The sequence below is a fragment of the Nicotiana tomentosiformis genome, chromosome 6 (assembly GCF_000390325.3).
Source record: "Nicotiana tomentosiformis chromosome 6, ASM39032v3, whole genome shotgun sequence".
Taxonomy (NCBI): domain Eukaryota; kingdom Viridiplantae; phylum Streptophyta; class Magnoliopsida; order Solanales; family Solanaceae; genus Nicotiana; species Nicotiana tomentosiformis.
Window position 1 is genome coordinate 18,757,637 of NC_090817.1, and position 13,371 is coordinate 18,771,007.

General features: G+C 40.2%; 1 long non-coding RNA gene across 1 annotated transcript; it reads left to right on the forward strand.

The window, feature by feature from the left end:
• The first annotated feature begins 5,613 nt into the window (after positions 1-5,613).
• On the forward strand, positions 5,614-6,453 carry LOC138893908 (uncharacterized). The gene is made up of 2 exons (XR_011409066.1): positions 5,614-5,773; positions 6,046-6,453. It is a non-coding gene; the product is annotated as an uncharacterized lncRNA (long non-coding RNA).
• Positions 6,454-13,371: the final 6,918 nt, after the last annotated feature.

The window sequence follows — 13,371 nt, forward strand, 5'->3', positions numbered from 1 at the left end:
GATTGGATTATGAAACCGCTACAACAACCGCTTCTTAGGCACCATTTCACAACACCATGCCTCGAAGGCAAATCAAAGAAGATCATAACACCGGCGAGCCTTAATGTGTTCAAATAAGGACGACGATAATATATCACAATTAATAATTCCACCACCCTCGAAAATATCAAGTCTCGCCACTCTATCAACCAAGGCCTGAACATCCATAATAATCTGTGCATAGCTTCGAAACCATAGGAAATACAGCTACTGGGTTGAAACGACAGAATATCCTTCCACAAGGCGATGATAATAGCCTGCCCCAACACGCAGAGAGAAACATCCTGCACCACATCTCCAGTACCACTACAACTCCCCGATGTCCAAGTGATAACAAGCGTTTCACATCGCATAAGGTTGAGTAGGAGGGAAATAAATGCATAAGCCTCAAAGGAATCAAATCGCACGATGAAGAATCAGGAAGGGAAGTTCTCCTAACAGCCCGATAGCCTCTCGAAGAAAAGTATAGACATCTCTGTACCGATCCGCAAGAATCTACTAGACTTGCTCATGACTCGTGAGACGTAAGTGAACCTAAGCTTTAATACCAAGATGTCGCGACCCAAAATCTACTATAGGTCGTGATGGCGTCTAACGTGCTTGTTAGGCAAGCCAATAGTGATTAATTAATTTAATTACTCATTTTATTACTTTTACCATTTGTCAAATAACTTGCCGACAACTCAAGGTGATAAGGCTCGGCCTAATATATACATATATTTCTAAATCAATTTCAATTATTAATTCAATTAATTAAGCCAGCAGAATTAGTTCAAATAATTCAAATATTACATGATAAAGTTCTAAGTCTACCCAGACATAAACATGCTTTAGCTACGTACGGACTCTCGTCACCTCGTGCGTACGTAGCACCCACAACTAGTAGCACATAACAATTACATCACCTAGGGGTAGTTTTCCCCTCACAAGGTTAGACAGGAGAATTAACTTACTCTGAAGTTTCATAACCGGCTCCAACGCCTCTCTAACACCTCAACTCAAAGCCAAACGTTCTGAAATTAGTCAAACAACGTCCAAATCAATGAAAATATATTCCAATACGAATATCTTAACAATTAACAATAATTCGCAACTACGCTCGAAAAGTCAGGAAAGTCAACTCTCGAACCCACGTGCCCGGATTTACAAAATTCTTGAAGATAAACTTTACCCATAATACCACGAACTCAAATATATAATTTATTCCCAATTCCATGTCCAATTTCGTAGTAAAAATAACAAATTCTAGATTTTTCTCTTAAACTCCCATAATTTCCATAAATATTCATGTTTTAATCCACATATAAATCATGTATTTAACTCACAATGTGTATAAATCACTTGCCTAAAGTTTGATAATGAAGATGGCACTCCAAAATCTCCCCAAATTCGTCCTCGAACCAAACTTCATCCCACAACCTGCATACACTGTTGATAATAAAAGAAACACGCAAAATCATGTAACCCCTTATCAGATCCATAATAACTTTCTAAGCCGACTTTTGAAATCATAAATTTTAATAAAAAGGGGAATTTACCCTTTTTAAATCCACGGGAACATACAAAATTTGTAGTTTATAAGAGAAATGAAAGGCGATTATAATATACAGAACTGTAAGCATCAACTAGAATATCCCAAAACCCAGTATCACGGGTGCATGAGCATTTACTAAGGAGAACAATAATAATACAATATCTGCCTAGAATGTAAATGAGACAAGATAAAATAAATAGTACGATGAAGACTCTGTGGACTGCGATGCGTAGCATTGAACGCAGCTCACGTAAAGTCTCATCAACAGCTGCGCATACACGCCAAGTTGATCACCAAATGAACCTGTCAGATCCTGCACATTTAGTGCAAAAGTGCAGCATGAGTACGTAAATCAACGCGTACCTAGTAAGTATCTATCCTAACCCCAGAGAAGTAGTCATGATGGATCGACATCGACACTTACAAGTGGTCCAATAAATCAATACGGTAAATCATAAACATATAGGAAGCACCACAGTAGTAGTAAGGTAAATCTGCAACTAACACAGTCTTCCAAAATTTCTTTAAACTATATCAATTTCTCATCTTGTATCCTATCTCAACAGCTCAGAAAATATCCAGTGCCAATATCAAATGAATAAGAAATACCATATAAAATGCAAGGCATCAGTGGAAGGAGAGATCTTATGAGTATTCAGACTGCTAGCGATATAACGCACGATTATGTCAAGGTCATACGGCCAGATCTCAGAAGGAATATGATACTACCGAGGAGATCGGACCGATTCTATCATAATACACTACTGAGAGTCGAGCGGCACAAATTATAGATGAATCTATTATACTACCGAGGCAAACGGCCCGCTCCCATGAGAGTGTGGTACATAATCCTGCCGAGGCGTTCGGCCCTCTCCACAAGAAAGGAAATGAATTTTCGAATTACGAGACACGAGCTTACGATACAATATATGAACACAAAGTGAGTATAACCTTTACCATTTCTCAAATAACTTGCCGACAACTCAAGGTGATAAGGCTCGGCCTAATATATATATATATTTCTAAATCAATTTCAATTATTAATTTAATTAATTAAGCCAGCAGAATGAGTTTAAATAATTCAAATCTTACATGATAAAGTTCTAAGTCTACCCAGACATAAACATGCTTTAGCTACGTATGGACTCTCATCACCTCGTGTGTACGTAGCACCCACAACTAGTAGCACATAACAATTACATCACCTAGGGGTAGTTTTCCCCTCACAAGGTTAGACAGGAGACTTATCTTGCTCTGAAATTTCATAACCGGCTCCAACGCCTCACTAACACCTCAACTCAAATACAAACATTCTGAAACTAGTCAAAGAACGTCCAAATCAATGAAAATATATTCCAATACGAATATCTTAACAATTTATAATAATTCTCAACTACGATAGAAAAGTCAGGAAAGTCAACCCTCGAATCCACGTGCCCGGATTTCCAAAATTCTTGAAGATAAACTTTACCCATAATGCCACAAACTCAAATATATAATTTATTACCAATTCCATGTCCAATTTCGTGGTAAAAATCCAAAAATACCAAATTCTAGATTTTCTCTTAAACTCCCATAATTTTCATAAATATTCATGTTTTAATCCACATATAAATCATGTATTTAACTCACAATATGTATAAATCACTTGCCTAAAGTTTGATGATGAAAATGGTACCCCAAAATCGCCCCAAATTCGGCTCTCATGGAAGGAATGAGGTGAAAATGAGCCAAACCTCCGAAATATAGCTTCTGCCCAGGTATTAACCCTTAGAGATTGTAGAAAATGCTTTGCGATCACGAAGAACAACTTTTCTCAGCTCAAAATTGCCCTTCGTGATCGCGAAAAACCAATCGCGATCGCGAAGAGTAAACTGCCCAACTCCTCCAGATAGCCTCTAGTATAATGGCCATAACCTTTTGTACAAAACTCCAAATGATAAATAGTTTGACTTTCTGAAAACTAGAAACTAAGGTCTACAACTTTCATTTTTGGATCATCTCCAAATTCTTTATAAATTGCATGATATAAGCTTCCGAAATTAGCCTTGTGCAGCAAAAATTTCTTCTTTGCAAATGCGAATCTGCCTCCGCGAACGCGATTCACAAACCCCTTTCTCCCATTTTTCTCTTCGCGAATGCGACCCTTTACTTGCGAATGCGAAGAAGGGTGCATCAGACCTTAGAAAACAACAGCTCAACATGGCAAAATGACTAGTAGACCCTCTGAAACACACCTGAGTCCCCTAGGACCCCGTCCAATCACACCAAGAAGTCCCAATACATGACACAAACCTGCTCGAGGCCTCAAATCACACCTAACAACACCGAAACTATAAATCAACGATCAAAACCTTTCCTTAAACTTTTAAACTTTGACGAACGCGTCTGATTCATACTTAAACATTCCGGAATAACACCAACATTTACGTACACGTCATAAATCACGATACAAACCTATTGCAAGGCTCGGAACCTCAACGGACATCGATAACACCAAAGTTCACTTCAAATCAAACTTAAGAAATTCTTAAACTTTTAAAATGCTAACTTTCCATATTAAGCGTTGAAATGTCCCTGGATCACCCGATACTCAACCCGAACATACGCCCAAGTCCAAAATCATCATACGAACCTATTAGAACCTTCGAGTGCCGATTTCAAGGTCATTTACTCAGAAGTCAAACCTTAGTCAATTCTTCTAACTTAAAGCTTCCGAAATTATAATTTTCCATCCGAAACAACTCTGAACTTTTCGAAATTCAATTTCAACTAGGCGTACAAGTCATAAAACTTGAAGTGAAGCTACTCAAGGCCTCAAATCGCCGAACGACGTGCTAGAGCTCAAAACGACTGGTCGGGTCGTTACACTTAACCTTGATTATAATTCACTAATATATGATTGTTTCTTCAATTCTGTGACTAATTGCTTAATTGTCTGGCCAACAGTTAGGTCCTATTTACTATCGATGCTATGCTTGGGAAAGCTACGTCTAGATTAGAGAAGAATTGAAGAGAGCATGATCTTAACTCTGAGTGGGGGCGGATTTGTGGTTAAGATATGAATATACCTATCTTAATTAAATATCGTAATCTTAATGCGTTCTTAATAGATTGATTCCATAGAAATATAGGAGTTAATCTATTTTGAATAGGCGAGTAGTAACTCGGGAGAATACTACGTGAGCAATTGTTCGATTAATTAGCAACCATTAGTGAATTGTATGAAAGGGAGAGTTAATTAGAACACAATCGGATTGGTGAATCGATCACAACCCTGGAATATTTGTCTCTACTGAATACAGAATAACTATTTTGTTGCTTGATAAATTAGTTATTTGCTAGACTTATTGCTTAGTATAATCACACTTTTGAACTCTGATTGACTCGACTGAATAATAATCTGGGTGAAACTAGTGGGTTGTTAACACAAGTGTCTGTGAGTTCGACACTCGACTTATCATTTTATTACTTGTACGACCATGTATATTTGCGTGTGCATTTGGGAGCAACAATAAGATTGATAAATCTAGTATAACTAGGGACGGATTTACTGTCCAATTTATGGTGCACGTGAACCTATGATATCTCTACTAAACTAGATATTTTATGTACATATTTTCTAAAATTAATCTAATATTATCTTTTGGCTTCTATACTCCAAAAGGCTGAATGACGCATTTGATTTAAGAGTGATTTAATCCTTTACGTAGAGGAATAAGGATCACTTAATCCTTTTTTTTTATCCTTTCTTCGGCAGTGCCCCATATTTTAAAAATTCTAGATTTTCCCTACGTATAAAAAGTTAGATTATATATATATTGAACTTGTTTTTTTAACAAAATGATTAGAGCATATCAACTTGACGGCCGCTATATCGCTTTGAAGTACTCTAAAGAGTCAAGTCATAAGTAATTAGCTAAGCCGGCGTTATTGTACCGTAACAATAATTTTGAGCTCTGGTTCATGTGTTGGTCTTTCCAATGTGTTCTTCTAGCCTATATATATTCATTAACTTCGTGTAACAGACACTTGTCTGCACTCTATTAAGTGACTAAAAAGCAATTTATAGTTTATAGAAAACTTATAAACTGATTTTAACTATGACTGGATCAAGCAACCAAGCAGCCAAGAATTTGGCCCTATTTCTTTCTTTTCTTCTCATGGCACTGACTGTTGAAAGTAATACACAAATTGGCAGTAAGTTTGCATGTTATTGCGGTTTCTGAAAGAAAAAAAAAATGACGTACTGTATATTCTGAGTCCCATTTTATTTTAAAGTATCTTAGTTATTCGGGTTGTATTAGGGTAGACTGTCTACATTACACCCTTGGGGTGTGATCCTTCCCCGAACCTACGAATACGTGATGCTTTGTGCATCGGACTGTCTATTTATTTATTTTAGTTGTTCAGATTACTATCATATATGTTGAGCACTTAACCTTTTTTTTAAAATTTTAACCATAATGCAGTTACTGGAAAGAGTGCTGCTAACCTGGTCTGCAGCTCGGTTTATGGAGCAGAATTGGGCGACACTTGTTTGGACGTAGCTGAGGAATTCAAGCTTACTGCAGTAGAATTCGGTGTTTTGAACCCAAATATGAACTGTGATGCCATATTCGTGGGTCAATGGCTTTGTGTTGCTGGATCTGCTTGAACCTTGATCAAGTAGGCTGAGGTTTATTATTACGAGCAATTGAGTTACTTAACCTTTGCATTAATGTAATAATTAGAAGCTCCATGAATTCTTTCATGGTTACTTCGCATCCATTATAAGCAAGCTATTTCCATTTGTATGCTTTAATTTTTTTTTAAGTTTTCTTTGGAATATTTTCTTGGTTTAGTCATCAATATAAAGTCAACTAAAATGTTAGTTTGAACTATAAGATACAAGCTAAGCTCTTGTGATTTAATTTCTTGCCGCCGTTATCAACAAAGAGTACCTATCAAGGAAGAATGTGTAGATTAGTGCTATGTATTAGTACTTCTACAACGACTCGGCCGGTTGTTTTGAGTATTATAATCCCGTTCTCCCATGTACTGCTGAAGTTATGTGTTACAGTTGTTTTATGACTTACTGGGTTAGTTGGTTCGGGTCCGGAAGGATTTTGGAGTGAAATATAACACTTAGTCTCATAATTGAAAACTTAAGTTAGAAAAGTTGACCGAATATTCACTTATATGTAAACGACCTCAGAATTGATTTCTAATAATTCCAATAGCTCCGTATGGTAATTTTTGGACTTAAAAGCGTGTCCGGAAAATTATTTGGTGGTTCGTAGTGGAATTAGGCTTGAAATGGCAAAAGTTGAATTTTTTAGAAGTTTGACTGGGGGTTGACTTTTTGATATCGGGGTCGGAATTCGATTTTGAAAATTAGAATACCTCTGTTATGTCATTTATGACTTGTGTGCAAAATTTGAGGTCAATCAGACGAGATTTGATAGGTTCCGGTGTCGTTTGTAGAAATTGGAAGCTTCAAAGTTCATTAGGCTTGAATTGCGGTATGATTCGTGGTTTTAGCGTTGTTGCATGTGATTTGAGGTTTCTACTAAGTTCGTATCATATTTTAGGACTTGTTAGTATAATTAGTTGAAGTCTCGGCAGCCTCGGGTGAGTTTCGGACGACTAACGGATTAATTTTGGACTTTGCATTCCAGGTCCAGCTGAAGAATGCTGGTTTTCTGTCACTGGTTTCCTTCTACGCGATCGCATGAGAATATCCGCGATCGCGTAGGCTAAGTTGGACCAGTGAGATTTTGTGCTATGTGATCGCGTGAAGGCATCCGCGATCGCATAGGTTTGGCCAGGCTGTGCTACGCGAACGCGTGGGAAATGTCGCGTTCGCGAAAAGGAATGAGGCAGAAGGCTGGGCCAAGCGTTTGTTCTATGCGATCGCGTGTGGCTGTCCGCGATCACGTAGGGCTGAGGATGAAGGACATCGCGATCGCGTAGGGCCTTTCTGGGCAGTGGAAGTTTGTGCTTCGCGATCGCGTGTGGTTGTCCGCGATCGTGTAGAGCAAATGACTGGGCAGAGAGTTTAAGTTCTAAAAATGGGACGGATTTCTATTTTTACCGATTTGGAGCTCGGAGAGAGCATTTTCGGGAGAGTTTCAAGAAAAATAACGGGGTAAGTATTCATAACTCAATTTTGGTTAAATTACTCGAATCCATGGTTGTTTCTAACATTTAGTGGGTGAATTAAGTTGGAAAATTTAGAAAACCCTCTTGGTTTAAATTGAAGATTTGAGGGTCGAGTTGAGGTCGGATTTTGATAAAATTGGTATGAGAAGACTCTTGGTTGAATGGGCTTTAGGATTTTGTAACTTTTGTCGGGTTCCGAGACGTGGGCCTCAAGGGCGATTTTTTAGCTAAATTTCGAATTTTGTTGGAAAATTAGTATTTTCTTGTGGAATTAATTCCAATAATTTTTATTGACTGAATTAAATTATTTGTGGGTAGATTCGAGGCGTTTGGAGGGCAATTCACGAGGTAAAGGCATAGCGGAATAGAGAATTACACGGTTTGAGGTAAGTAACATTTCAAATTTTGGTCCTGAGTGTATGAAACCCCGGATTTTTGTATTATGTGATTGGTTTTGAGGTGACGCACATGCTAGGTGACGGGCGTGTGGGCGTGCACCGTAGGAATTGTGACTTGGTCAAATTCCATGGAACTGTGTAGTTGAATAATATGTGGTTATCTGTACATTCTCCATGTAGTAGATAAATTGAACCACAAATCATATTTAAATCATATATTTACACTGTTGGGACCCATAGAGGTCGTATAATTGTGAAATTATTTGCTAAATTGTTGTTTTGCACCCAGTTACCGTTCCATTTGCACATTCTTACCTCAGTCTCTCTTATTCATTATTGATGCATCAGATCATTGTTGTTGGGCTGCTTATCATGATTTTTGAGAGCCCGAGAGGTTGATGACTGAGTGAGGCCGAGGGCCCAATTGTGAGGATATTTATGGACCGGGTTGCACGCCGCATCATGTTTCATTGATTTATACCATGATTGGCTTGATATAGTGCTTGGGCTGAAGGAGCCTCTCCGGAGTCTGTACATACCTCCAGTGAGCGCAAGTACCTACTGAGTACGAGTGTCGAGTGATGAGTGACTGTGAGGAATGAGCGACTGTGAGGAAAGAGTGACTGTGAGGTTGGGGTGAATGGGAGGACTTAGTGATTGTTACTCTGAGAGAATGCATTGATTTCAGTATTTGCTGCATTTCAGCTGTCATATATCACTATTTTGAAAATTTCGGAAAAAAACATTATTTTCTTCAGTCAAACTTGATATGAAATTTCTGTGATATCTTAAATGTTGAACTTGAGAGCATGCCTACCCTTTTATGTTGGAAAGTAATGTATTTGGACTTCGCCTTGAAGCTCGTCACTACTTTTAGTTCTTATTTATTATTATTACTTACTGAGTTGGTTGTATTCATACTATATCCTACACTTCGTGTGCAGATCCAGGTGATCCAGGACATATTGGGTGTTGATTCTTTCGCACGGTTGATTTTTCGAAGATTCAGAGGTAGTTGTTATGTTTCGCAGACCTTGTCTCTCCCTCCCTATCCTTTTATTTATTATATTTGGTCTCAAATTATTATAGACCATATTGTTCCCAGACTTGTAATGTATTGATGCTCATGTACTTAGTGACACCGGGTTTTGAGAATATGTTTTACCTAGAATTTGTGAGATTTTCTATTAAACTTAATTATGATGTTTTTCGTAGTTAAAAGATATTTTGGGTTATTGATTATGTCGGTTTACCTAGTATTGATATAGGCGTCATCATGACGGGTGAGATTTTGGATCGTGACAAGTTGGTATGAGAGCCTAGGTTACATAGGTCTCACGAGTCATGAGCAGCTTTAATAGAGTCTTGAGGATCGGTACAGAGACATCTGTACTTATCTTCGAGAGGCTGCCGAACCCTTAGGAAAATTTCATTTTTCTTGTATTCTATCGTGCGAACATTTTGATTCTGAAAACAAACTAAAATTCTGTTATTCTATTCTCTCACAGATGGTGAGAACACGTCCTACCAGATCGAACGGTCAGCCACCAGTACCACCAGTTAGGGCTGTGAGAGGTCGGGGCCGAGGTAGAGGTCGAGGTGTAGCTCGTACCACACTTGTACCAGCACCTGTAGTACCACTAGTTTCTCCAGCTCAGGAGAAGATTCCAGATATAGCTGAGCCGACAAAACCAGCTCAGGCACCAGCTATGCCCATTGAGATTCCAGGCCTTCAGGAGACTTTGGCCCAGATATTGACAGTTTGCATTGGCCTTGCTCAGGTGGTTTCAGCTCTGGCCGCACCTGCCACTTCTCAAGACGGGGGAGGTACTCATACCCCTGTTGCCCGTACTCCAGATTAGGTGGTACAGAGACTTCATATACCGGGAGCACTACCAGCGCAGCTGGCTGTAGCTGTTCAGGCCCCGGTAGTCCCCGTTATTGCAGATGGTGAGCAGAGGAGACTTGAGAGATTTGGCAGACTTCGATCTCCATCATTTAGCGGTGCTGAGTCAGAAGATTCTCAGGGTTTTCTCGATAAGTGCCAGCGGATGCTTCGAACATCAGGTATTCTGGAGACTAGTGGGGTCTTGTTCACTACTTTTTAATTTTTTGGAGCTGCCTTCAGATGGTGGGATGCTTATGAGAGGCGCAGGCCGTTCGGTGCAGTACCACTTACATGGCAGGAATTCTCTATTCTATTTTTGGAAAAGTTTATGCCGCAGTCTCGCAGAGAGGAGCTGCGCAGACAATTGAGCAGTTATGTCAGGATGGCATGTCTGTGATGCAGTACGAGATGAGATATTCTGAGTTGGCTCGTCATGCAGTTTGGTTGGTTCCCACTGATAGGGAAAGGATTATGAGATACATTGATGGCCTCACATATTAGCTACGGTTATTTATGACTCGAGAGAGGGTATCTGGTGCTACTTTTGATGAGGTAGTTGACATTGTTCGGCAGATAGAGATGGTTCATAGTTAGGAACGTGGAGAGAGGGAGGCCAAGAGGCCTCGTGGTCCAGGTGAATTCAGCGGTGTACCTTCAGGGGGTCAGTTCTACCGCGGTAGGAGTCGTTCTTACAGACACGCTCAGACGGGACATCCAGTTCACCGCGGTGCGTCATCCGACCATGGTTCATATAGTTCTCATCAGGTTCAGTCATCTGTCAGTGCCCTTCTAGCCCAGAGTTCGTCCCGTACTCCTTCAGTTCAGGGTTCATTTGCACAGGGTGCTTCTAGCAAATATTCTGGTTCTCGGGGCCCAATTCAGTCAGCACCACCACCAATACCGGGGAGCTGCTTTGAGTGTCGGGAATTTGGGCATATATGGAGGCAGTGTCCTCGTCGCTCAGGAGGTCCAGTGCAGCAGAGGAGTCAGACTACGACTTCAGCACCAGTTACTTCACCACCCGCTCAACTAGTACGGGGTGGGGGTCAGTCAGCTAGGGGTCGGCCAAGAGGGGAAGGCTGATCAGGTGGCGGTCAAGCCCGATTCTATGCTTTTCCTGCCAGGCCAGATGTCGTTGCCTCAGATGCAGTGATCACATGTATTGTCTCAGTGTGCCACATGGAAGTTTCTATATTATTTTACCTTGGTTCTACTTATTCGTATGTATCATCGTACTTTATTCATTAACTAGATATGCTTCGTGAGTCCTTAGTTTCACATGTTCGTGTATCTACGCCAGTGGGCGATACTATTATTGTGGACCATGTATATCGGTCTTGTGTGGTAACCATTGGAGGACTGGAGACTAGAGTTGATCTCTTATTGCTCAGTATGGTTGATTTTGATGTATTCTTGGGTATGGATTGGTTGTCTCCGTGTCATGCTATTCTGGACTGTCACACAAAAATTGTGACGTTGGCGATGCCGGGGTTGCCGAAGGTCGAATGGAGAGGTTCTCTAGTTCATGTACCCAGCAGGGTAATTTCTTATTTGAAAGCCCAACATATGCTTGGGAAGGGGTGTTTGTCATATTTGGCTTTTGTGAGAGATGTTGATGCAGATACTCCTACTATTAATTCAGTACCGATAGTGAGAGACTTTCCGGATGTATTTCCTGTAGACTTGTCGGGTATGCCGCCCGACAAGGATATTGATTTCGGTATTGACTTGGTGCAGGGCACTCAGCCCATTTCTATTCCTCCATATCGTATGGCACCAACTGAGTTAAAAGAATTGAAAGAGCAACTTCAGGAACTTCTTGATAAGGGGTTCATTAGGCCTAGTGTATCGCCTTGGGGTGCACCGGTTCTGCTTGTGAAAAAGAAAGATGGTACTATGCGAATGTGTATCGATTATAGGCAAACAAAGTTACAATCAAGAATAAGTATCTTTGTGGCATATTGATGATTTATTTGACAAACTTTAGGGAGCGAGGGTATTCTCCAAAATTGATTTGAGATCGGGGTATCACCAGTTGAAAATTCAGGATTTGGATATTCTAAAAACAGCATTTAGAACTCGTTATGGTCACTATGAATTTCTTGTGATGTCATTTGGGCTAACTAATGCCCCATCAGCATTTATGCACCTGATGAATAGCGTATTCCAGCCGTATATTGACTCATTTGTCATGGTATTTATTGACGATATCCTAGTGTACTCATGTAGCCAGGAGGAGCATGCACAACACTTGGGTATTGTATTACAGAGGCTGAGAGATGAGAGATTGTATGCCAAATTCTCTAAGTGTGAATTCTGGCTTAGTTCGGTGGCATTCTTGGGACACATAGTGTCTAGTGAAGGGATTAAGGTGGATCCGAAGAAAATAGAGGCAGTTCATATTTGGCCTAGGCCATCTTCAGTTACCAAGATTCGAAGTTTTCTCTGCTTGGCCGGTTATTATTGTCGCTTCGTGGGGGGTTTCTCGTCTATTGCATCACCTATGACCATATTGACCCAGAAAGGTGCTTCGTTCAGGTGGTCAGATGAATGTGAAGAGAGATTTCAGAAGCTCAAGACAGATTTAACTACAGCTCCAGTATTGGTGTTGCCTACAGGTTCAGGGTCTTATACTATGTATTATGATACGTCGCATATTGGTCTCGGCACAGTGCTTATGCAAGATGGTAGGGTGATTGCCTATGCATCCAGATAGTTAAAGGTACATGATAAGAATTATCCGGTTCACGACCTTGAGTTAAAAACTATTTTTCATGCCTTGAAGATTTGGCGATATTATTTGTACGGTGTCTATTGTGAGGTTTATACCGATCACCGGAGTCTACAACATCTGTTTAAAGAAAAGGATCTTAATTTGCGACAGCGGAGGTGGTTGAAGTTTCTTAAGGATTATGATATCATCATTCTCTATCATCCCGGAAAGGCCAATCTGGTAGCTGATGCCTTGAGTCGTAAGGCGGAGAGTTTGGGCAGCTTAGCATACTTACCGGTAGCAGAGAGGCGTTTAGCCTTGGATGTTCCGGCCTTGGCCAACCAGTTTGTTAGATTGGATATTTCCGAGCCGAATCGAGTTTTGGCTTGTGTGATTTCTCGGTCTTCTTTATATGATCGCATCAGAGAGCACCAGTATGATGATCCCCATCTACTTGTCCTTAAGGATACGGTTCAACACGGTGATGCCAAGGAAGTCACTATTAGCGATGGCGGTGTATTACAGATGTAAGGCAAGCTATGTGTGCCTAATGTAGATGGTTTGCGTGAGTTGATTCTCTAGGAAGCTCACAATTCGCGGTACTCCATTCATCCAGGTACTGGGAAGATGTATCATAAATTGAGGCAACACTATT